Source organism: Pseudonaja textilis, chromosome 6 (genome assembly GCF_049901715.1).
Source record: "Pseudonaja textilis isolate UNSWEBS1 chromosome 6, rPseTex1.2, whole genome shotgun sequence".
Lineage (NCBI taxonomy): Eukaryota > Metazoa > Chordata > Lepidosauria > Squamata > Elapidae > Pseudonaja > Pseudonaja textilis.
This window is the reverse complement of record NC_141995.1, coordinates 51,023,277-51,047,061: the sequence shown is the minus strand read 5'-3', so window position 1 is coordinate 51,047,061 and position 23,785 is coordinate 51,023,277.

Below are 23,785 nucleotides of genomic sequence, written 5' to 3'. Positions count from 1 at the left end.
GGAGAGATGTGGTCTACTTGGGAGGAGAGGGCCTTGATCTTCTTCATGGGCTGCAGCTCTGACAACTGAATAAGAGGACAGACATGCGTATGGGCGAGCGCTGGAAACAAAGCATGGAAATATCTCTAGTTTATGATTCCTCTGTGAGTTTGGCATCCTTCCCAGTGTGTGTTATGTTATCTGTGGACGTCCTCCAGCCCTTATCTTGCCTGGTTTGTGTTGTTTTTTTCCCCTCCTTCTTGTAACTGCTTGAGCGGGAGTTTTTTTGTCTTCTCTCAAGGATATTCAGAGCTTGGAAGCAAAGTGAAGGAATAAAAGGGGCTTCACCGGGTTTTTGTGACTATGTTTACTTTGTATTCCCCCCCCCCCCGGGTTATCACAGGTTTGTAAATCACTGAAATGAATGACCTTTTTGATCTATTCCTTCCTATAGTCCAATCCAAAGAGGCACCATTACTCAAAAAAGAACTTGGAAACTCCCCCTTTGGGTATCCATACAGAACATAGAATAACATTGGAAGGGACCTCAGAGGTTTTCTAGTCCAACCCACTGCTCGAGCAGGAGACCCTATATCATTTCAGACAAATGGTTGCCCAGTCTCTTTTTGAAAGTCTCCAGTGATGGAGCACCCATAACTTCTGAAGCCAAGCTGTTCCACTAGTTAATTGCTCTCACCATTAGGAAATTTCTCCTTAGTTCTGGTTGGCTTTTCTCCTTGGTTAGTTTCCATCCATTGTTCCTCATCTTGCCTTTTGGTGCTTTGGAAAATAGTTTGACACACACACACACACTCATTTTTGTAGGAGCCCCACAAATACTGGAAAAAATGCTACCATGTCACCTCTAATCCTTCTTTTCATTAGACGAGAAATACCCAGTTCCTGCAACCATTCTTCATACGTTTTAGCCTCCAGTTCCCTAATCATCCTTGTTGCTCTTCTCTGAACTCTTTCCAAAGTCTCAACATCTTTGTTACATCTTGGTGATGAGAACTGGATGCAGTACTCCAAGGTTGGTCTTACAAATGCTTTGTAAAGTGGCCACCACCATTTTGGTTCCAGGATTTGAAACCTCTGTCTACTCCAGGCCTTTCATTGGTTTCATTGCCTTGACGGATACAAAAGTATGTCCATGGGCACAAATTGTAATTTCTACATTGAGAAGCTGATACAATATGAATTATTTCATCTTAATGACTTCTGCAGTCCAACCTTGAACTCATTACCTCCTCTGGAACAAGAAAATTACATTCAGCATGAAACAGCATAGCAACCATTATTTTGATATGCTCAGGCACTCCCCTTCTTTCCAGGATTCTCCATAATCAGGGGAAAAAAATCAACTCTGCTTCTCAGTTATAATACATCAAAATTACTTCCACCCATTTACCACAGAGGCAGCAGTCAATAAACAGGCCTTCTTCAAAACCAGTATCCTTAGAGCTACATATTAATTTTAATTATAACCAAACACGACTGACAAAAGCAATCATTTCTTGCCAGCCCTGTAGAATTAATGTGAAAGTTGAAATCAGATTTGCCTCTCTTCTCAGTTGGAAAAAAAAAATTATAATAACTTAGAATTTTATCTAATAATCTGCTGGACCTTTGTTACTGCACCCATTAGCTGGGTCTTAGAGTAAATGTTACCTTTGCCAACATTTATATATATAAAACTTTTCTTAAGTTTTCGCGGATACTTACATGTATGGTATTCAGCTTTGTTCAGGTATTTTCCCACGTCATTATAGTTGTGCTTTTAAAGTTGTAGCAACGTTTCGGCAGAATCTCATCTGCCATCATCAGGCTTCTGTATTGTGTTTGTCTGTGAGTCAGACTTTCATAGACGTTTCAGTTTTAAATTTGGGGCTAGCCTACTGCTGTGCCAGAATGGTGTTTTCTTCATCCTGATTGGTTGGGAGTCTTGGTCTGTGTTTGTTGGTCTTGGAGTTTGCTATGTTCTGCTTGATTGGTGTTTCTAATATCTCCTGTCTGTTTTTTGGCTCTTTTTGTCTCTTGATTGGCTGGCAACAATGTGTTACTTTATTGGAGGCCTTTGGTGCAGCTTGACTCTGGGTAAATGGACGGCTAGGTTTCATCTGGGTGCCTGGTTGGGGTGTGTTTGAGCTGGAGGTATCAGGGGGGATCTGTTTGTGCCCAGTTGTTTGCCTGGCTTGTGGTGTGGAGATTTGTTTTGTTTGTAAGTGCAGGCTTCCAAATAATGATAGTCATAGGGTATAATCAGCAATCCAATCATACTAGGAAACAGTCAATATAAATTGTAAGGATACAAGCAACAAAGTTACAGTCATACAGTCACAAGTGGGAGTGGATGGGTGATAAGGATGATGAGAAGATTAATAGTAATAGTAGTGCAGACTTAGTCAATAGTTGGACAGCATTGAGGGAATTATTTGTTTAGCAGAGTGATGACACTCGGGAAAAAACTGTCCTTGTGTCTGGTTGTTCTGGTGTGCAATGCTCTATAGCATCGTTTTGAGGGAAGGAGTTGAAACAGTTTATGTCCAGGTTGTGAGGGGTCTGTAAATATTTTCACAGCCCTCTTTTTGACTTGTGCAGTAAACAGGTCCTCAATTGAAGGCAGGTGGGTAGTAATTGTTTTTTCTGCAGTTCTAATTACTCTCTGAAGTCTCCGTCTGTCCTGTTGGGTTGCAGAACCAAACCAGACAGTTATAGATGTGCAGATGACAAACTCAATCATTCTTCTGTAGAACTGGATCAGCAGCTCCTTGGGCAGTTTGAGCTTTCTGAGTTGGCAATCCTGTTGGCAATCCTATTTTTATCAACAACCTCATGAAAAAGTGCTGCTCAGTTTTGTCCAAACCAGTCCCTTAGATGTTGATGCCATGATGTTCTTCTTCTGCCTGGATCTTGTTTGCCTTCAATCTTTCCCTGGAGGATTAAGTGAGGCAGGCTGTATTTTCCCAGGTACCATATCCCATGTCCGAAATATTCTAACTTTCGCTTTTTAATGGTTTTGAGGTAGTTTATCACCGCCTCATTTCTGATTTTGTCAACCTAGCTTATACATAACAGCTGTCTGTAAATCCACATTTCTATCCAGTATTTCCTACCACTAGTAAAACAAGTAGGTCATTTATCTTCCTTCCCTTCCTATTTGGATGCTTTCCAGGAACTTAAAAAAAAAATAATTATTTTCATAGAATCTGCTCTGGGTCTTTTGAAACACAAAAGGACTTATTATGCATCCCTAGTAATTTCAAATTCCTTTGAATGGAACATAACTTCCACTTTACAGATTTATTCCAAAAAAGGCCCACTTGGATTCATTATTTTGAATTCCACCTCAACTGATGCACAGAATTGGGAAAAAGTACCTTCTTCTCTTATTCCATTGTGATTTCAACAAAGGGAGGATGAGAAAATTATGTGTGGGAAGTAGGAACATCTGAGATCCTTTGGCTTAATTCTATCAAAACCTAATTAATATATTTGGAATGGACCCATTTTGAATCATTGTAAAAAAGAAAAAAAGATAATTTCATTTATTTCAACACATCTTTTCAGATTTTGGTTAGGTTTAATTCCATGAAATGATGCTTTGTTTTGCAGAGTTAAAAAGCGCCTATTTTTTAAAAAGGAAAAAAAAACTGTTGAAAGTTATATATTTTTAAGTAAAGTTCCAAGAATTAGCATTTTACTTCAGAATAGAAACATTGATTTTATTTTTCTTTTGTCAACACACCAGCATAATGAAGTTTGCAATTTAGTACTGCATTTTATAATGTTATTTTGCTACTGTTTACTGTATTACAATGCCATAATAATGTGGTACATAATTTAATGTACTAGCATATCATAGCAGGTTGTAGCTCTTTTTGGATATTAGTATTTGATCTATTGCAATATTAACTGTACCAATACCCAAAACCAGTTTAAGGCAAACAGTGGCAATATTTCCTAACATTTCAGAACCGCTGCAAACATAGTAGGCAAATGGAAACATTAACTCCAATACTCTTTCTCACAATAATGATTTGTGTGAATTTTGAACACCTGCACAACATTTTGTGACACACATTACAGTACTCAGTGGTCACCTTTGAAAGGTTTCCAGTTTCTTATTTCGTGCATTTAATACTTAAATAAAAGACTGGGTGAAACCAGGCTTAATAGCAGTGATTGTGAGAGTGACTTTCGAGTCTTAGTGGAGTTTCTGGTGAATTATGTGATTCTTATTATTTGAGAATTAATCCCTTCAGAGGTTAGTGGTTTGTTATCTGATTTTCTCAATGGCTCTCCCTCGCAAGCACTGAGTGGATTGTTTATCTAGCTTGCAACACTGTTACGAGGTGTAAAATGCTCTTGGCTCAATGCCCAGAAGTTCAATGAAGCCTATAAAGAGCTTTCCCTTGCTGCTTCTCTTTCTGAGGTTATTGGGGACTCTCTGAGCCCCACAGAGTCTTAACTAGCAGCTCTCCTGAGCCCCTGCAAGCCCCTAGCAGCAAGCCCCTGGAGTAGAGGAGAGGGGAATGGTGGAGAGAGAGAGCGTGCATGAGAGCAATGCTTTTAGCTGCAAAACAATGAAGCTGTTTCACATGATTTCCAAAGCCAGCAAGTGCAATATCTAACAGAGACTTCTGCACTCTTCTAGCTGCTAGACATGTCAGGATATAAGACATTGCAAAAATATCTAATTAAGGCAAGCAAAAGAATTGGCTCCTATAAATAACCTCTCCAAATAAACACGCAGCCTAACAAGGACTTTGGTTTGTTTTTAATGAATGCATATATAGGAGAGAGAGAGTCATTTATGTCTGGATTCCTGCTGTTTTTACGTGATGTTCTTCTCCATTGCATCCATGGCTAGTGATGTAGAAATTAGTCTTCAAAATACTGCCACCACAAGGCATCTCTGGGTAATATAGATGAACATTTTCCCCCCTAATTTGTTTAATTATTCTCTCATATATGTGAGTCCCAGAGAGAAAACTGGATTTGGTTTGAACTCAGAGGTGAACTCAGACCCTACTGTATGTAGTAATGACTTCACATGCCTTCACCCATTACTTAAATTCAACTGTCTTTTTTAAATAAAGAAAAGAAAGGAAGAAAATAAGGCATTTCATTATACTTTTAAATAATTTCATTAGGGATTTTTTAATATAGAAGGATTAAAAACTAAAAGAAGCAAATATTTAAGAAAGATAGATAAAAAAGGAAAGACAAAGCCAGCACTGTAGAAGAACAAAGAAAAATAAATACATGGAATTTACTTCCCATTTTCTTTTACAACAGATATAAATATAACATTTACATTACCTCATACTCTAAGTTTAACAGCACAACTTTATTTTTTTTTCTATTACTTGCTATTTACCAATCATCAAACCCATATATCATAATTTCATTTTTTTTCCCCTGCTTGACACACCAAGCCCAAAAGGGGCTTTCAATCAGCATTAAAATTAATCAATGTCTTTTCTCTAATCAAAACTGTTCATTGTGCTATCAGAGCCAGTTCCATCAACTTCACCATCCATTTAGGTTAAACTTCTCCCCTGTTGTGTATATAAAAGGTGTGCTGTTGTTATCATGTGTGGAAACAAGTAGAGATGATATTCAGCAGGTTCTCACCATTTCTGAAGAACCGATAGTGGAAATTTTGAGTAGTTCAGAGAACTGGCAAATACCACCTCTGACTTGCCCCACCCCCATCTATTCTCTGCCTCCTGAGTCCCAGCTGATTGGCTGGGTCTTCTTTGGTTGCCCTGCACTGGAGAACAGAGCTGGAAAGCAGGTTAGTGGGGTGGGGAGGAAATTGAGATTTTGCAGTATCCTTCCCCTGCCATGCCCACCAAGCCACGGCTGCAGAACTGGTAATAAAAAAATATTTGAGTCCCACCACTGGAAACGAGATTCCATAAATTTTCTCCAACTGTCTGTACTTCAATACCGATAGGAGCCTCTCTGGTTTCAGATATATATTAATATTTGAAATCTCCCTTGTAAGTCTGACAGAAGATTGAGATGCTTTAAATAATGCACTTATTAACATTAATGGAATTAAAGCATCTTCCTCTTTTTTTTTTTTAATGCAGAAGCTGGAAAATAAGTCCCTAGTTATTAATTTGCAGTTATTTGCTAACTAGGAGATGTCAAACAGATAGTGGCATGATGGTCTAGAGTGGAGCTCTCAACTCACAATCAGGAGGCTGTTAGTTTCATCCTGGGGAGCGGCAGATAGTTCTCTCTCTGGGTGCAATGATTTTCTGTCTGCTGCGAATTCTGCTTAGGCATCAGGAAGGGTATCTGGCCAGTCAATTCTTAGCACCATTCAGTCGATGCAAGGTTTTACAGGGTCATTAAAAGAAAAGGCGATGTCAAATAGATCTCATAAAAGAAAGTGACATCTAAAAGATTGAGATTATTTATTTAGAAAATTTATTTAGAAAATTATAATTGCCCTTTGATTTATCCCCAAATTATATAATTATATACTCATGTTTCGCTATGAAACTATGTGGTTGGGCTTAGTATTTGGGGAGGAAAATAAGGGGAAAAAAATCTGCCTCTGCCTACCAGCATCCATCGGTATTCGTCTGGCTAGCGTCCTGTCAGTGTGTGAGAGAGTTGTGGGCTGTTTGGAAACTGAAACTGTATAATGCTGTGTGAGCAAGGAGACAGCAAGGAGCCTGGGCATGGCTTAGCTCAACTGTTCTGTACTAAAGCTGGGTATATGGAATTATTTTCCAGAAGAAATACTTGCAGTTAGGGAGGAAATCAAAAAATGACTTTGACCGGCTTCTTTGGAAGAATGCCATGCATTTTTAGGATGGTATTCCATTATCTGAAATGCACTAGATAAGTTTCAGTCATATCAAACTAGTTATTTCTGGTGAGGGGAGGAAGTTTCCAAACATATCAAAAATCCATTGAATTTATATATGACAACTGAAAGGAAATTTATTGAGCACTAAAATGGGAAACTTAATATTTTTTTATTCGTTTTAAAAATGATTTGACAACCTGTATCAGAAATAATTCTCCCATATCTTGAGTCATATCAGTCTCTTTAAGCTCTTGACTTTAGTGAAAATAAAGGCATGAATAGAAACCAAATGTTAATTAGTTAATTCATTTGCTGATACTTTTTTAACCTTAGTGAACTATGGTTTGTGAGTCCATATGAATTAATTAGAATTAAATAAAATTGGCAATAGATATTATATTTTGACCTTGCAATTTTGGCTTTTGGAGCCAGTGAAAACTACCTGGTTAATCAAAATGTATGTATATGTTTGTATGGAAATTCAGAATGGTTAACCTATGTGCTGATCTGAAATATAAATGTCAAGTATTGAAAATACTTGATAGACCACCCAGAATGACAAAAATAGTAGCAGACGGTAAAAAAAAAAGAGCATGCAAAGTAGAAGAATAGCAATCAGTTAACATTCTTGCAGAAACGAAAAGGCTTTCTGGAATAATAGGGGGCCTGGGTATAAAAATACAGTCTGAAATAATAGATCAAGTTCATTATCTGAAAAAGGAAGAAAGAAAGGAACAATTCTGAAGAGATCCACATTTCATCAGGGATGGCAATGAAATTTATTCTTTCTTTCTCTCTCTCTGTTTCTCTCTCTTATTTTCATCCTTATCTAAAACAAGAAAACAGAGCAGAAGATCTACAGCAGTTCGGCCTGCCTTGCTTTAATGTTTAATGGGGATGGGGCATTCCCTGGATACGCTATCAATATTTCCATGAATTAATGAAGATAGAACTCAATGGCATACTTATTTCATTATTCTAGATTTCACATATAAAACAGGAGAGAGCATTCTCCCTTCCTGTCTCTGTAGCCTTCGGATCAAATTTTCAGAAGAAGCTTCGGGAAGAAAAATACCCCACTGCACAATCAACTTTTCTCATGCAGTATTGATTTCTATTTGTGTGTGTTTGTGTGAAAATTGTTTTAATTCCTGTCAGGTTCCATATTAAGAGATTTACAAGTCGAGAATGTATCAGAAGATCATCACTTTTTCAAATAAGGGGCCAATAAATGTAACATTCCTGTGAAGTAAAAATGTTCAGTATTTTTTATTGTTTTTTTTAACAAATTTTATTCAGTTTTTCACATTAAAAACAAAAATCTCTTTTTAGTGGACAACGTATTTCCGGGTCATCACCTTCACATACAAATATGACAGCAATCATACATTCATATATGCATACTTAATTCTATTATTACCTTTTCCATTCCAAATTTTCAGTAAGGAGAGAAACAAACACATTAATTCTAGCCTCTTTCATTAATCTCAATCGAAACATCTTTTTGTTTCATTTCAATTATTTCAAATATAATCCTTTAATATTTATTTTAAAAATAAAGATAAACAATATGTGTTTGCATAATAATAATAATAATAATAATAATAATAATAATAATAATAACCAATGTCTCTCCTTGCTTTTAATAGTCTATGTTAACTTATTAATTTAGTTGGTTCTTTAGTCTGTCATATTCCCTTTCCATTACACATTCTTTTTATAAATTCTAGATTAATACAAATGTAAACCCTAAAAAAAAAAAAAAAGTATAGGTTTCCCACCTTTTACTGCTTTGAGTGTGACACCTCAATGATTAAAATATACCTTTATTCCCTCATCTTGATTCCCAATAAATCATTATTTTTAAGAAGTTACAATAGTAATCATTACATCTTTTCATTTGGATTCCGCAGCATATTTCCCCACCTCCCTTGATTTTTAATAAGTGTTATCAGTATCTATATTACCCTATTTTTAAAATATTTTTAATTGCAGAAATATTATTACCCCTTGTCACCCTGCAGAATCCCCTTTTTAATTCATCAACCGTTACCTCTGAAAAAACAATTTCTTTTCAACATTTTACTATTCCCGTATTTCTTTATTTCATGCACCTGTTTCTTACTGCTTCTCCTCCCCCTCTTTTCCCCATATCTTTTCTCATTCCAGTTTATATCCCTCTTTCTTAATATCTTCCTTTCCCCTTCTCTGTTGGGTCTTTCTGCCTTTCCCGACTTTACAGGTATTCCCTTTGATTGCCTTCTTAAATCTCAACTTTTTAACCTTCCTTCTTTCCCCACTTCTTTGTAGTGTTCTTTGTGTTAATTGTCTATTTAAAATGTCTTCTCCTTGAATCGACTCCTCCTCCTCTGAAGCTCTTTCTTCTTGTTCTTCAATCACCATTTCCATGTTTTCTAACACAGAGCAAAGTGATTCACCTCTTTCCTGTAGTAATTCTCTCATATTTTTAAGTTCCATTTTTAATTCCCGAAGAGATATCATCATTACACACTCTTATATTTTATGATCGTTAAAGTCCACCAAAAAAACAAACAAACCACTTTTACTTTCCTTCTTTCTTCTTTCAATTTTCTAAAGTTCTCAGTTATTCCAGCCCAGGGTCTCTACCAAAAACATTAATCAATCCCACAGTCAGTCTTTCCTTGCTTTTTCCTTTATTCTGGTTCTGCTTTCACTTTCTAAGATTCTTACTTTGTTTCAATATTTCTTTAATGTTATATCCACACAAGTTCATTCAGAAACAGGATGCTTTCCGTTTTGTTTGAGCTCAAGTTTTTATCAAAAGGTGGCACTCTCCATTATACAAAGTCTTCACCTTTTTCCCTTATTTTTTTATTTAGGGTTTTTCGAACCTCAATATTCCAGCACAGTCCAGTCTCCAATTTATAAACTTTATTATTAGTATTATTTGACAATCTTATGTCCAGCTTTATTTATGCCTGTTTATTCCCAAAATATTTTAGTCCAATTTAGTTAAATCTTTAGTTCCAGCTTCTTCCTTTCCTGGTTCGAAGCCCCGCTTAGCTGTCAAAAATATTTTCTTATTTTTTTTCCTGTCCCTTTGTAATTTTGCTGCTCACTTTTCTTTTCTTAAAAATTCCATATTACCTTAATCCCGGGATGCTTTTGTTTAGTTGTATTGCCCAGTTGTCCTGGTTCAGATGTTATCCACCTCTTTCTTCCCTCCTGCACAAATCTTAATCCAGCTGAGTCCTCCTCTTCAGGGTGGCCATTTTAAAACCACCGCTGCAGTCGTCTTCTAGGGGAAAAAGACCAAGCCCGGGGGTGGGGGGGAGATGTGGCTCCCCTCAACCTGGCTTGTGGCTTCCTCTTACTCTGCCGCCCCTCCAAAGCAGCTTCAGCCCCTAATCATAATGATCAGGGCTCTCCAACGAAAGAGCATGGACCATAGCTGCAGAGAGTCACGATCTACGGTCTGTCAGCGAGGAGGCTCTGCCTTCTTCCAGTATTCTGAATTGTTTTGAACAACTACCTCAAACCAAATCAAGGTTGTTTAATGACCCCGTAATCCCTTGCAGGGTGGAGTCCAAGCAACTGAATGGAGCTGTGTGTTTACTGGCTGGATGCCTTTCTTGTCACCAATGTGGAGTTTTGTCCAGCAGATATATTCTCAGGGTGCCCAGAGAGAGAAATATCTGCTTCTACCTAGGATTGAACTCACAGCCTTCTGATTGTGAGATTGCAAGAGCTCCACCTTTAGGCCACCTCACAATTCAACGGCCTCAACCCAAATGACTGAATAGAATTAAAAATCCAAGGATTTGGATGTGCAAGAAGGAACTACATAGGAGATGCACAGCTGCAAAATATTTGGGATTGACCACCCCAAGCTCCATAGAGTCTTATCTAGGTGTTCTATTATGCACATGCATAATAGGCAAAAAAAAATTAACAAAAAGTTAGCTTGAATTCTGCAGTATGGATTTGGTTGCTTGATGTTTATGGAATTTCTCAATCATCCAGGTCATGGTTGTCCCAAAGGTGATTTTTCTAGAGGCAACTGTATTTTCTTATTTTTCATTGAAGACGTTTTACTTCTCAACCAAGAAGCTTCTTTAGTTCTGACTGGATGGTGAAGAATGGAAGGATTTATAATCCTTGCAGAAAGCTGGTCATTTGCATCCATGTTTAGAGAGTTCTTGAGGCCACCTGGAGGTTTGTCAATGTCCTCAGGGTCACCTGTGTAATGCAAATGGATTTGGAGTCCATAACACAGTTGGAACTCCTTTCAGCAGTTCCAAAAAGGCACCACGCCCATTTGCACTACTTAAGTGACCCTGGGGACACAGATAAACCTCCAAGTGGCCTCTATGACTCCCAGAAAGGATGCAAATGACCAGCTGACTGCAAGGAATATAGTTCCCATTCCCAACCATCAGACCTGAAGAAGCTTCTTGGATGAGAAGTGAAATGTCTTCAAAGAAAACCAGAAAGTCCAGTGGCCTCTTGAAAAAGCACCTTCGGGACAATCTGGTTGCATGTGCCTGGCCTTCCTTCCCATCCATTCTTTAAAGTATAAACCAATATCAGATGGTCTTGAATGTCTCTTCCCCAGATTGTAACCTCTGATTACTTTCCATCTTAAGAAGATCTTGTTTCCTGCCTGGTGAAATCCATCAGGCTCTAAGCTATTTTTTTATGTTTCTCACTCCTGCATAAGAAAAGCTGAGCACGTGCATGTTGTGTGCAGAATTGTTATGATTTTAACACTTCAGCGGCTCTTATTTGAAATTAAATGAAGAGAATTAAAGAAAATACAACAGCTAATAGTTCTGAGTGAAATCGGTACAGTGGTGATTATTTATAAATTGGGCCCTTAGCATCATAAATACCTTGCATGACAATGGAATTTTGAGGCAATGATATTCACTGATGACTATGAAAAATAATCACCAAATCAGACCTTTGTTATAATTTATCTGTTAAGTGAGGAATACATCCAGCTAGAAGTTGGTACCCTGCTGAGAAATTCCAGTGCATTTTGGATTGAAACATGCTTTTGGGAAGACATGGCAGATGCTAAAATCATTGCTCTAGCAAATGCTCTGCTGTTTAAATGTTGTGATTTTGGGAGATGGTTGAAATTTCACATAAGCCATTTGATTCAATAGTGGCTGCATGTACAGTAAAGAGAGAGGTGTGATAATTAAAGTGATGAGCTAGGATCATTTATTAATTCCTCCCAGTGGATCAGACACACTCTTTCTCTTCATCAAACATGCATTGCAGCATTATTGTTGAAAACAGAAGATTTTTATGTGAGTTGCCATCGGTTTCTTGATTTAAAACTAACAAATAATTAAATATATCATTTTCAATATGCAGATCTGAATGTACATGTGTATATGTGTGGATGAATGGATAGATGAGAGAGAGAAAGAGAGAGAGAGAGAGAGAGAGAGAGAGAGAGAGAGAGAGAGAGAGAGAGAGATTTTGAATTGATAAATTTGGCAAAGTCAATGAAATAATAAACATTTTGTGTTTGGGTAAAACTTGGTAACCTACCCTTCCTTTCTTCCTTCCTCCCTCCCTCCTTCCCTCTTCCCTTACCCTTCCTTCCTCCCTCCATCCCTTCTTTCCTTCCTCTCAAGCCCTCCTTTTCTTTATTTCCTGCCTAATAAAATTAAACTAACTTTTTTATTAGTTTTTTTAATTGATTTTAAAAAGTCATTTGACAGTGTGCAGCAGAAAGAACTCTTCTACATTCCGAAGCATTTCAGAGTCTTTTAAGCATGATGTGATTGCTGACTTCAGTGAGAACAGACATGATGGGAAGCAGCAGTTGAGTCATTTGATTCATTTTAATCTTAGGCAACTGTGTTTTGTCAGTTCATAAGAATTAATTAGAATTAAATGAAATTGTCAGTACCAATTTTGTCCATAAATACCAAACTTCAGTTCTATTATGTATATACATAATAGGGATTGGGATTCAAATATTTTTACTACCAGTTCTGTGGGCATGGCTTGGTGGGTGTGGCGTGGTGTGGCATGGCTTGGTGGGTGTGGCTTGGTCGGCATGGCAGGGGAAGCTTACTGCAAAATCCTATTCCCTCCCACCCCACTAACCTGCTTTTCAGCTCCGTTCTCCTGTGCAGGGCAACAAAAGAAGACCCAGCTGATCAGCTGGGATTTGGGAGGCAGAGAATAGATGGGGGCAGGGCCAGTCAGAGGTGGGATTTGCTGGTTCTCCGAACTATTCAAAATTTCTGCAATTGGTTCTCCAGAACTGGTCAGAACCTGCTGAATGTCACCTCTGGTATATGCTTATACCTGTTAATACTTATATGTTTATATGTTATGTTCATACTTATACTTGTTTTCTCATACATGCTTAACAAACTAAACTAAACTAAATAAAATAAAATAAAATAATAAAAAAAAGAAGTTGGCTAGTGGGTTGGCAGGATTAATGTGTCTTTATCCCTTAAGCCACTCCGAGAAATTCAGGATGTGAACCAATTGGGTTTTTTTATTGTGTTTTTTTATTTGTGTGTGTGTGTGTAAAAAGAAATTACCTCCCTTCCAGATTAATCTTGGACTTGGGCTATTCGGCTATCTCTTGCTAGCCCTAAATGTTGAAAATATTATCAGAGCAATGTAACAAGTGTCTTTATTCCTCTCTTCTTAACGTGATTATTCTTGTCTCCATGTGAAAAAAAAAAAGAGAACACCAGTTATAATAATGAGTTGTATTTGGCTGGAAAGGAAAATAGATTAGAAAAATGCATTTAATGACCCAGAAAGCCTATTAGCTATTGAAAAGGAAATGGAGTTCTCCTGAGATTTCTTGCCCATTAGTAGGCCAATAATATGTGGATGTTGAAACAAGTTATGGTATGTAGTTACCATTTCTCATGTTGTAATAAAAACTTTTGCTCATCTTTCTAAAGATTTCCCTTTGTGGAAGAGCTGTCAGTTATAGAATGATGGATCTAGTCCCATCCAATTCTCTCAGTATCATGGGTGTTCCATGGGAAAGCTACTCCGGCAAAATTCCACCTCATTCTTCAAGAGAAAGAATATATATTTCGAAAAAGCAAGATTCTGTATTTATGCACTTGTAGGCTTTGGAAGCCATATTGAGACAAGACACTTCCATACTGCCACATTTTGAGCCTGGGAAAATGGGAGGGGGGATTTCTTGGAGTGTATGTAGTTAGACATAATAACATTCTTTTTCTAATTCAAGGTCATGTTATTCTGCATGCAAGTGAGAGGAAGTCTTAACTTGGGACAAATGGTGATTGGGGCATGGGATGTGATGATGGGTGCAGGGGGTGGATTTATAGCTTTTAACTTATTGCAAGGAACTTTTAGATTTGGGATTCCCTAGATGTGCCAGTTTACTATCCAATTAAAACAGAACTTTTGAGAAGATGTCTGTCTCAGAGTTATTTGTTGGAGGTTTTCTGGAACGCTGACAGCAGTTTCCTTTAACATGCAGTTTTATGTGGCATGTATATTTTATTTGAATTTTCTCTCAAAGATGCATATTTTTGCAATGCTTAGACAGTCTTGATTAATTTCCAAAAATATTAAGCAGCATTGGCAATGCTGGACCAGGAAATTCTAGGGCTGTCAGTCATTGAGTTGGCCATGACCACCCAACCACGCCTACCCAAGCAGTCATTAGGGCAGAGAGAAGCCCATCCCTGAAACAAACTAAAAACAAAACTAAAAGAGAAATGTTTCCCCTTTTGCATTTGAGCATGCAAGAAGGGATAGGAAAGGAGAAAGGGAAAAGAGGAAAGACAAAGAAAAAGATGGGAAGGTGGGAAGAGAGCAAAGAAGGAAAAATAAGGAAAAGAGGGGAAGGAAGAAGAAAGCAGAATGAAGAGGGCACAAAAGAAAAGGAAGGAAGGAGGGAAGGGAGGGAGGAAGGAAATAACATTGGAAGAAGTAATAATCACCCAATAATTGTCCCAATTTTGCATATATTAACTGAATCAAGACTAAGAGGAAGGAAGGAAGGATGGAAGGAAGGAAGGAAGGAAAATTAATAACATTTCGGAAGAAGTAATAATCAACCCCAAATTGTCTCAATTTTGCACATATTAACTGAATCAAAACTAAGAGGAAAAAGAAGGAAGGAAGGAAGGAAAGAAGGAAGGAAGGAAGGAAGGAAGGAAGGAAGGAAAGAACAAGCGAACATTTTGTAAAAAGTAATAATCACCCAAAAATTATCCCAATTTTGCACATATTAACTGAATCAAGCCTAAGAGGAAGGCAGGATTATAATGAGAGGAAGGGGGCGGTCTGAGGGAAGCATATTCCCCACAGGTGCCTCCCGGCATGAGTGATGTCAAGCTGACCAAGTCCCCCAGGCCAAGCCCCCCTGTCTCCCCAAGGTCAAACACAATCCTGATGCAGCCCTCAATGAAATCAAGTTTGACACCCCTGAGTCAAGGTGATCAAGTATAGGAAGGTAGGGCTGGCTAGGTCTACAGTGTTTATCTTTCCATAAACTCAGCAGTCATCATTTCAGAGGTTGGTATTCAGCAGGTTCTGACCATTTCTAGAGAACCAGTAGCGGAAATTTTGAGTAGTTTGGAGAACCAACAAATCCCACCTCTGACTGGAGATTTTACAGTATCCTTCCCCTGCCACACCCACCGAGCCACACCCACAGAACCGGTAGTAAAAAAAATTGAATCCCACCACTGCAGCACTTGAATCTGCTTCCAATACATTCAACAGAGAAATGGAGGTTGTTGAGAACGAGTGAGGAAAATGAGCTATGGAAGAAATATTTGCCTTAAACATATCTATTTTTTGTGATGGAGCTGCATTAAAACATGAGACAGGAAATGAAGTTTTGAGTGATGGATCCATTTCTAAATTGAGTCAGAAAAAAAATCATTTATGGATTATTTTTCTTATTGACTAACTATTAATCTTAGACAAGTTCTTCATAAAAGTATTCAGTGGATTGCATTTTTCCCCTAGATAAGAAAACAGAAAAATAAAATGCTCAAAATGTTACACTTTTGAGTGCTATCATTGGTTTTTAAATCTCAAAAGCTTAGATAACATCACTAGGTTTTGTAATGTAGAAATAAATGATAGAATCATAGAGACTTAGGGCTGGAAGGGACCTTGGGAGCAATGGTGGGATTCAATTTTTTTTTTACTACCGGTTCTGTGGGTGTGACTTGGTGGGCATGGCATGGCATGGTGGGTGTGGCTTGGTGGGCATGGCAGGGGAAGGATACTGCTAAATCTCCATTCCCATTCCACTCCAGGGGGAAGGTTACCACCGGTTCTCCAAACTACTCAAAATTTCCGCTACCGGTTCTCCAGAACTGGTCAGAACCTGCTGAATACCACCTCTGCTTGGGGGTCTTTTAGACCAATGCTATAAAGCATTAGTCCTTACACCATCTTTGGTGAATGGTTGTCCAATCTCTTCTTGAAAACCTACAGCAATGGAGCAATGGAGTTGAGGCAAGCTGTTCCATTAATTAATCATTCTCACTTTGATGAATTTTCTCCTTAGGTCCAGTTGGATCTGTCTCTGAGGAGCTTCCATCCATTGCTTCTTGTCCTATCCTTCAGTGCTATGGAAAATATATTGACCAACTTTTCTCTGTGATGGCCCTTCAATATCTGGAAGATGGCTACCATGTTCTAACTAAACTTGCTCTTCAATAGGCTAAACCTATCTAGTTCCCTTAGTCTTTCATCATATGATTTAGTCTCCAGACTCCTTATCATCTTTATTGCTCTTCTATGCACTATTTTCAGGGCATTAGTTTTTGTATTGTGGTGACCAGAACTGGATGCAGTATTCCAAATATGGCTTCATTAGTGCAGTATAAGAGTGCTACTATCAAAATTTTGAAGGAGAGACTGTCTAACAATCTGGGGTTGCTAAACTCTGTCACAGTCATACATTTTTTCTAGGAAATATGGCACTAAAATAAGAGAAGCAATGATAGTAGAGGAATTTTACAGGAAATAAAGAGGTAAACAAATTGCTATGTTCTCAATTTGGGAAATCAACCAAGAGGGAATTTTATTCTGCTTTCTGGGTAACAAACATGTTTTGGAAATCCTAGTATGAAAGGCAAGAAAACAAGACAAAGTATAATTGCATTGTCTCTATCTAAATAACAGCATCCCTGAGATTTATTCACTTAGTTTACATTTCTCTGTGCCTTGAATTGTTGAACAAACTAAAAGCTATGAGAAAATTGCCTTTGGGAAGAATGGATGTGATAAGTCAAAGAGCATCTAAACTGGACAGGGACAATTCTGATACATATGAACTTTATAACTGCTGGTGGTGACAGCTTTTAATCAAGATGAAATATGGCATAGGTCTTTGAGTGGTATCAAAGAACTCCTAGAAATGACAAATAATTTGCCGTCACTATTAGCACGGCATTTGTCAACTGTGGTTTCGAGAACAGGAACATATGCTGGGTGATGTTTTCTGAAACGCCGGCAAGATGGTGATGCATTACAACTCTTCTTCACCAACATTTCTCTCATCTTTTGATAGAGTGTGTTTACAAAGGGCTAAGATAACTTACTTACAGAAGTGAAGCTATGATTTCTTTTCTTTACTTCTGAAAAAACAAAGACTAGGTTTAAGAAAAGAGAGCTTTTTTCCAAGGATTTCATGATGATTGTTGTTGTTTCTTCTTCTTCTTCTTCTTCTTCTTCTTCTTCTTCTTCTTCTTCTTCTTCTTCTTCTTCTTCTTCTTCTTCTTCTTCTTCTTCTTCTTCTTCTTCTTCTTCTTCCTCTTCCTCTTCCTCTTCCTCTTCCTCTTCCTCTTCCTCTCCTCCTCTTCCTCCTCCTTTTTGTTAATCAGTTTATTTTATTGATTAGCCCTTGGGCCATATCAAAGTGCAGAGTTCCAGACTCAAATTATTACTAAGATCTGATAAAAACAATTTAAAATGGAATTGGATAAAAATACAAATTAAAATGGAATTGGAATAAAATACAGTTGAAAATGAAATTGGAATAAAATACAATAATTTAATACATAAATAAAATTATATTTTGGAATCACCCCTACAATGTACCCCAATCAGTCCCACGTATGACAATCTCAAATGAACTATTTTGTTCAAGTTCTGTGCTGTGTTAAATGTTATTTTCAGATTCTGGCTGCACTATAAGGTAAGTTGTTTTGATATGAGGATCCCAATGGGTCATTTGTTTAATATATATACCAAGATACGTGTCTCTCACACACTTATGTAGGCAACAATCAAATAGGTATGAGGCAGGTATTCTACCTCTGTCGTCTCCTCCTCCCCCTCCTCCTCCTCCTCCTCCTCCTCCTCCTCCTCCTCCTCTACCTCCTCTCCCCCTTTCCTCCTCCTCTTCTCCCCTTTCTCCTTCTCCTCCTTCTCTTCCTCTCCCCTTTTCCTCCTCCTTTTTCTTTTTCTCCTCCTCCTCCTCCTTATCATCATCACCATCATCAAAAATGGAGTAGCAGAAAATTAGAATTCATTTTTGGGTATGGAAAAAGGAAACTTGAGAGTGACGTCTTCAGGCAGATAATCATATTTTTAAAAGTTTGCTACCAAACAACTACTGCAAATATGAATCTTGCAAATCAGAGGATTCAAATTACCTGTAAAAACTTCATACTCCAGGAGTTAATTAAAGCAATAAAGTGAAAAGCTGAAAATAATAGTCTTTTCTTTTCTTTTCTTTCTTTCAAAATGGTGTTATAGCCTGGATAAATCCATCTGGAGTAAAGTCTGAAAAGCTTTATGCCAGTTAATGAGGAAAGTTAGAAGTGACCAAGCTTTAGAAGCTCTGAGATTTCTACTTTTGTCTAATTAACAGCACAAGCTAATAAACAAGTCAGCAGAGCACTAAAAGCATATTTTAAATTGTGCTGGGATAATATTAAAATCTGACCTCTTTCAAAACCGGACAGGTCTTAAGGGACATTATTATGTTTTGTATTTTGAAATCTTCCAAAGTTAATTCGCCATTGAACTCTTTAATGTGTGTGTGTTGTTGTTGTTGTTGTTTTAAAAAAAGACTAGTTAAAAATAAACAAACCAAGTAAACATTTTAAATATGGGGGGCATATTTATCTACAACAGAGCATAGAATTTATCCAGAAATGATATTCAAATGATTATTCTACCATTTTTGTAATGTTGCAGTAGATAAAAATGTAGGATCGATTCACACATCTATATGCATCAGTTGGTTGATTATTTAACCAACTCTTAATAGTAATACTACTGGTGTAATAATGATAATGATAGAGGGCGGAGCTGGTGTCGCGACGATATGGCATGCGATCTTGGAGGTGTGAGATCGCTGCCAATATCTTTGCTCCTGGATGGTCCAATTGGATCTAAACCATCCCGAAGAGACAGTGAAAGTAAAAAGCGCATCCTGTCGATCCCAGGGATACTACCAAAGTCCCTGCTAGATCCAGGAGAAGCTCTTTTCGCCAGCGGCAAAGAGGCAGCCATTAAAGCTGCTGAAGTAGGGACAGCTCCGAAGAGAGAGAGTGTGCCGGTTTGGTGAGAACTTTTTCTTTATTTTAAGATTTGTAAGGACACCCTAAGGAAAAGAAAGAATCTGTAAAAGTTTTGACCGAAGTGATTAAGCAGCGATTTTAAACAGGAATGTCAAAGTAATATTTTTATTTTTTTTCTCATGGCTGGATTTTTTTACACATGATCTTACATTTTGAAACTGGACTGGTTTTTTTCCCTTTTTTCATCTACTCTTTCTCTCCTTTTTGACTAATATTCTAGGCTAGAGACTCCCTTTTAGTTACTTTTTTAAAATATCTTTTTCTTTTTTTTAATTAATTCTTATTATATCTTGCTTGGAAAAGGAGGGGGAAAGTGAAAGCAAAATAAACTTTGTAACACTGCCAACTAGAGGCTTGGAAATATTCTATTTCTTTTTCTTGACCAGTCAAAGCTGAGAAAGAACTGAGACTTCTTTTCAAGGACATTGCCTGTTTGATAAGATAGAGGGAAGAGCATGGGAGAGTATTATTGCAGGTGCTCTTCTGGGTTTCTTTCAACAGCTAGAGTCTGGTGTTGAAGCTTATCGGAAAAGAAAAGGTGATAAGTCTTTGGAGAAGAGAGTTATAACAAGAGCCTTGGATAATTAAAGTGCAGTGTGCTCTTTTTATTTTTTCTAAGCTGCGCTACCCCTCCTCATCAGTTTACTTTTAGTAACAGCTATTTGGATTTTTCGCCCTTTGGAACTTGTCTTTGTTTTTTGTTTTTTTCTTGTCTTTTGAAGTTAAATTTCTACATTTGCTTTTTATTTTAAAGGAAAAGCTTTAGTATTAATGATTTCCTTCCTTTTCTTTTTAAGGGAGTAGTCTTTTTTCGTTTTTCTCTCTCCCTCCCTGGTATTTTTTTTCCTTCCATTTATCTTCCATATTGGTTCCTTTTTTATTTTTTGGCCTTCTTTTTTCTCTTATGCATCTTTTCATATCTGAGACTTCTTAATTGGACTAAGGTGTTGAAGAACCTGAAGAATTTTTCTTTTCTCTTTTTTCTTTTTCACTTTTCCACCTTTTTTAGGATTTAACAAGTTTCTCTTTTTTGTATGTGTTTATGGTCTTTTCCTTCATTTTTGAGTTTTTATTGTTATTCAACCAATCAATTGGATTAAGGTATACAAGAACCTGAAGAATTTTTTTTCTATTATTATTATTATTATTATTATTATTATTGTTGTTGTTGTTGTTTGGTTTTGCCTAATTGGGAGTTGTATTACCAAGCTACAAATTTGATGTGGGTTAAGGAATGGATAACATTAAGAAATACTAGATTGTTGACACTAGAAGGACATGATCTGTTGTTGGGGTGGCATGCTTTTCTATGGTATAAAGGAACTAAAACACAAGGGTATTTTAGAAGACATTATATACGGGAGTCTCTGTGGTTAAACTGGGAGAAGACTAAAAGGCAATGTTACTTGAAAATTCCAGTCTGGCTATCGACTATTGAAGCATTTTCTTATCCTATAATATATGAAAAGGAACAAACAGTTAGATATGGTGAAATATTGAATGAAAAGGGTGAACTTAAATCTATACAAAAATTAGAGGAACAAGGTATAAAGATGAATTGGTTTTCATATGCACAAATACATTCAAGGTATGATAAAGACTCTAAAACAGAAAGTTTTTATGATAAACTGACTGGTTTAGATAAGATTTTGACAGGTACTGATGAAAAGGTGATTAAAAAATTGTATGGATATTTGTTAGAAATTAAACTAGAAGAAGAACAAGTTAAAGAAACCATGATTGCTTGGGGAAAGAATTTTGGATATGGGATTGATTAGAGAAATGGCAAAAATTGTGGTCTCAAAATTATACAATGACAATGTCAACAGCATATAAAGAAAATTTGTATAAGATGTTTTACAGGTGGCATTTTCCCCCAACAATATATAAAGATGTATTCTTTTCTTGTTATATCTACAAAATGATTCTAGGATAGATTTGAGATGATAATATAAACTGTCATAAAACAAATTAAGTAAAATATGATTATTTTGTAAAACATGAATGAATAAAAATATAGTCGAATGATTGATTAATAAAGATATTAATCTATTTAATACTTGATTGAAAATATGAGAATATATACAATGTAATTGTAATTGAAGACTACAAAATGGAAGCACAAAACAATTTGTAAAGCAACTGGCACACTGTATGTATATATATGGAAGATGGCTTGATGTTTTTATGTTTTGTTTGTTTTATGTTTGTTTTAAAAACCAATATTTTTAATAATAATAATAATAATAATAATAATAATAATAATAATAATAATAATAATAATAATATCGCTCAGACTGACTCCAAACAATGACACAACACAGTCGCTCAGATGGTCCACTGGAACTTGTGTCACAACTACCATTTGCCTGCAGTAAAGAACTGGTGGGATCATAAGCCTGAAAAAGTGGTTGAAAATGAGCATGCAAAACTACTGTGGGACTTCTGAATACAGACTGACAAAGTTTTGGAACACAACACCCCAGATATGACGATTGTGAAGAAGAAAAAAGTGTGGATCGTCGACATTTCCATACCTGGTGACAGCAGAATCGACGAGAAACAACTTGAAAAAGTCACCAGATATCAGGACTTGAGAATCGAACTGCAAAGACTCTGGCATAAACCAGTGCAGGTGGTTCCAGTGGTACTTGGCATGCTGGGTGCTGCTGTGCCTAAAGACCTAGGCAAACACTTGAAAACAATTGGTGCTGACAAAATCACCATTGGTCAGCTGCAGAAGGCCACCTTACTGGGATCGGCTCACATAATCCACCGATACATCATGCAGTCCTAAACACTTGGGAAGTGTTCAACTAGTGATCTGTGATATAAAACCCAGCATAGTTATTTCATTTGCTATGTACACAGCCATTTTTTGTGTAGAATCATAATCACAATCACAATCATAATCATAATACAATAAACTTCCTTTTTATGACCTTGTAATCCCTTTTATATTAGTGGAGTCAATAAGACTGAATGGAGCTGAGTGCTTACTGACCAGCTGCCATTCCTAATGCCACCATGGAGTTCACAACAGATAATTTTTGGGTGTGCCCTGATAGAGAAACATTTGTTGCTGCCTAGGATTGAACTCTCAACCATTCGAGTGGGAGGTGAGCGTCTTCATCACTAGGTCATCATCACTAGGCCACCACCATCAGATAGAACAAGAAATATAAAAACAACAGGAATAAAATATAAAAACCCATATGACTAAATATCCAACAAACCAAAGATATAAACCATAGTGGAAGGGAGAATCAAAATGGTGCCTCAACAATAGAGCCTCTAACTAAATCTCCTGTTTACCAGGATCTCCACATCTGATCACAAAGATCTTTGTTACATAATATTTACATTTTTGATTGGGGGCTGTCCAGAGTTGGTAATAAGATGGGCATCTATATAAATGTTTTAAATAAATAAATGTATATAGGTAATAATGCAAGAATAACTTACTACAAACAATGGCAGGACAAAGTAGAAAAAGTGGCACATTGGAACATCTATAAGAAATACCTGCAATCCAGAACTGGTAGGATCACAAAAAAAGATTGAATAATGGAAAGTCAAAAGGCAAAAATCTTGGAATAAACTAACATTTTCTGAAGAAGACAAAACCAATTTTGGTCACTTAGCAACCAAAATTTTTGATTCCATTGTGAACTGAGGACTAAATGTGTAAATTAGGGAGCAGTCTAGAGAGAAGTTGAAATCGTTTAGGAAAGAACAGTTAAAATTAAGAATCATTTTATTCCTTTTTTTTCCTTTTGTTCTAGCATCCTGTTTATGACAGTTCTTTAATTCTACCCAGCAATTATTGGCAATTATTACAGCTCAAGTAGCAGTAATGGTTTTATTTGTTAATTAAATACTGATTCTGAGCACTTCATCTCAAGGGTAACAAAATATTTACCAATTCCCACTATCAAAACATTTTCTGGTATTTATGAGAGCACCCTACATGTTTCTAACTCAAGGATGGGAGAAATAAGGAATGAGGAAAGTTAGTGTCATCTTATTTTTTTTAAATGAAATAGTCTAGATTACAGATTTACAGAGTTGGAAGAGACCCCAACTAGGCCAATCCCCAGCCCAAGCAGGAGACCCCACACCATTTCTGACAGATGGCAGTCCAGTTTCTTCTTGAAAGCTTCCAGGGATGAAGCTTCCATAACTTATGAAGGCATCTGTTCCATTGGTTGATTGTTCTCACTGTCGGAAAATTTCTCCTTAATTCTAGGTTGAATCTCTCGTTGATCGGTTTCCATCCATTATTCCTTGTCTGGCCTTTGGGTGCTTTGGAAAATAGTTTGACCCACTCTTCTCTGTGGCAGCCCCTCAAATATTGGAAGACTGCCGTCATGTCTCCCCTGGTCCTTCTCTTCACTAGACT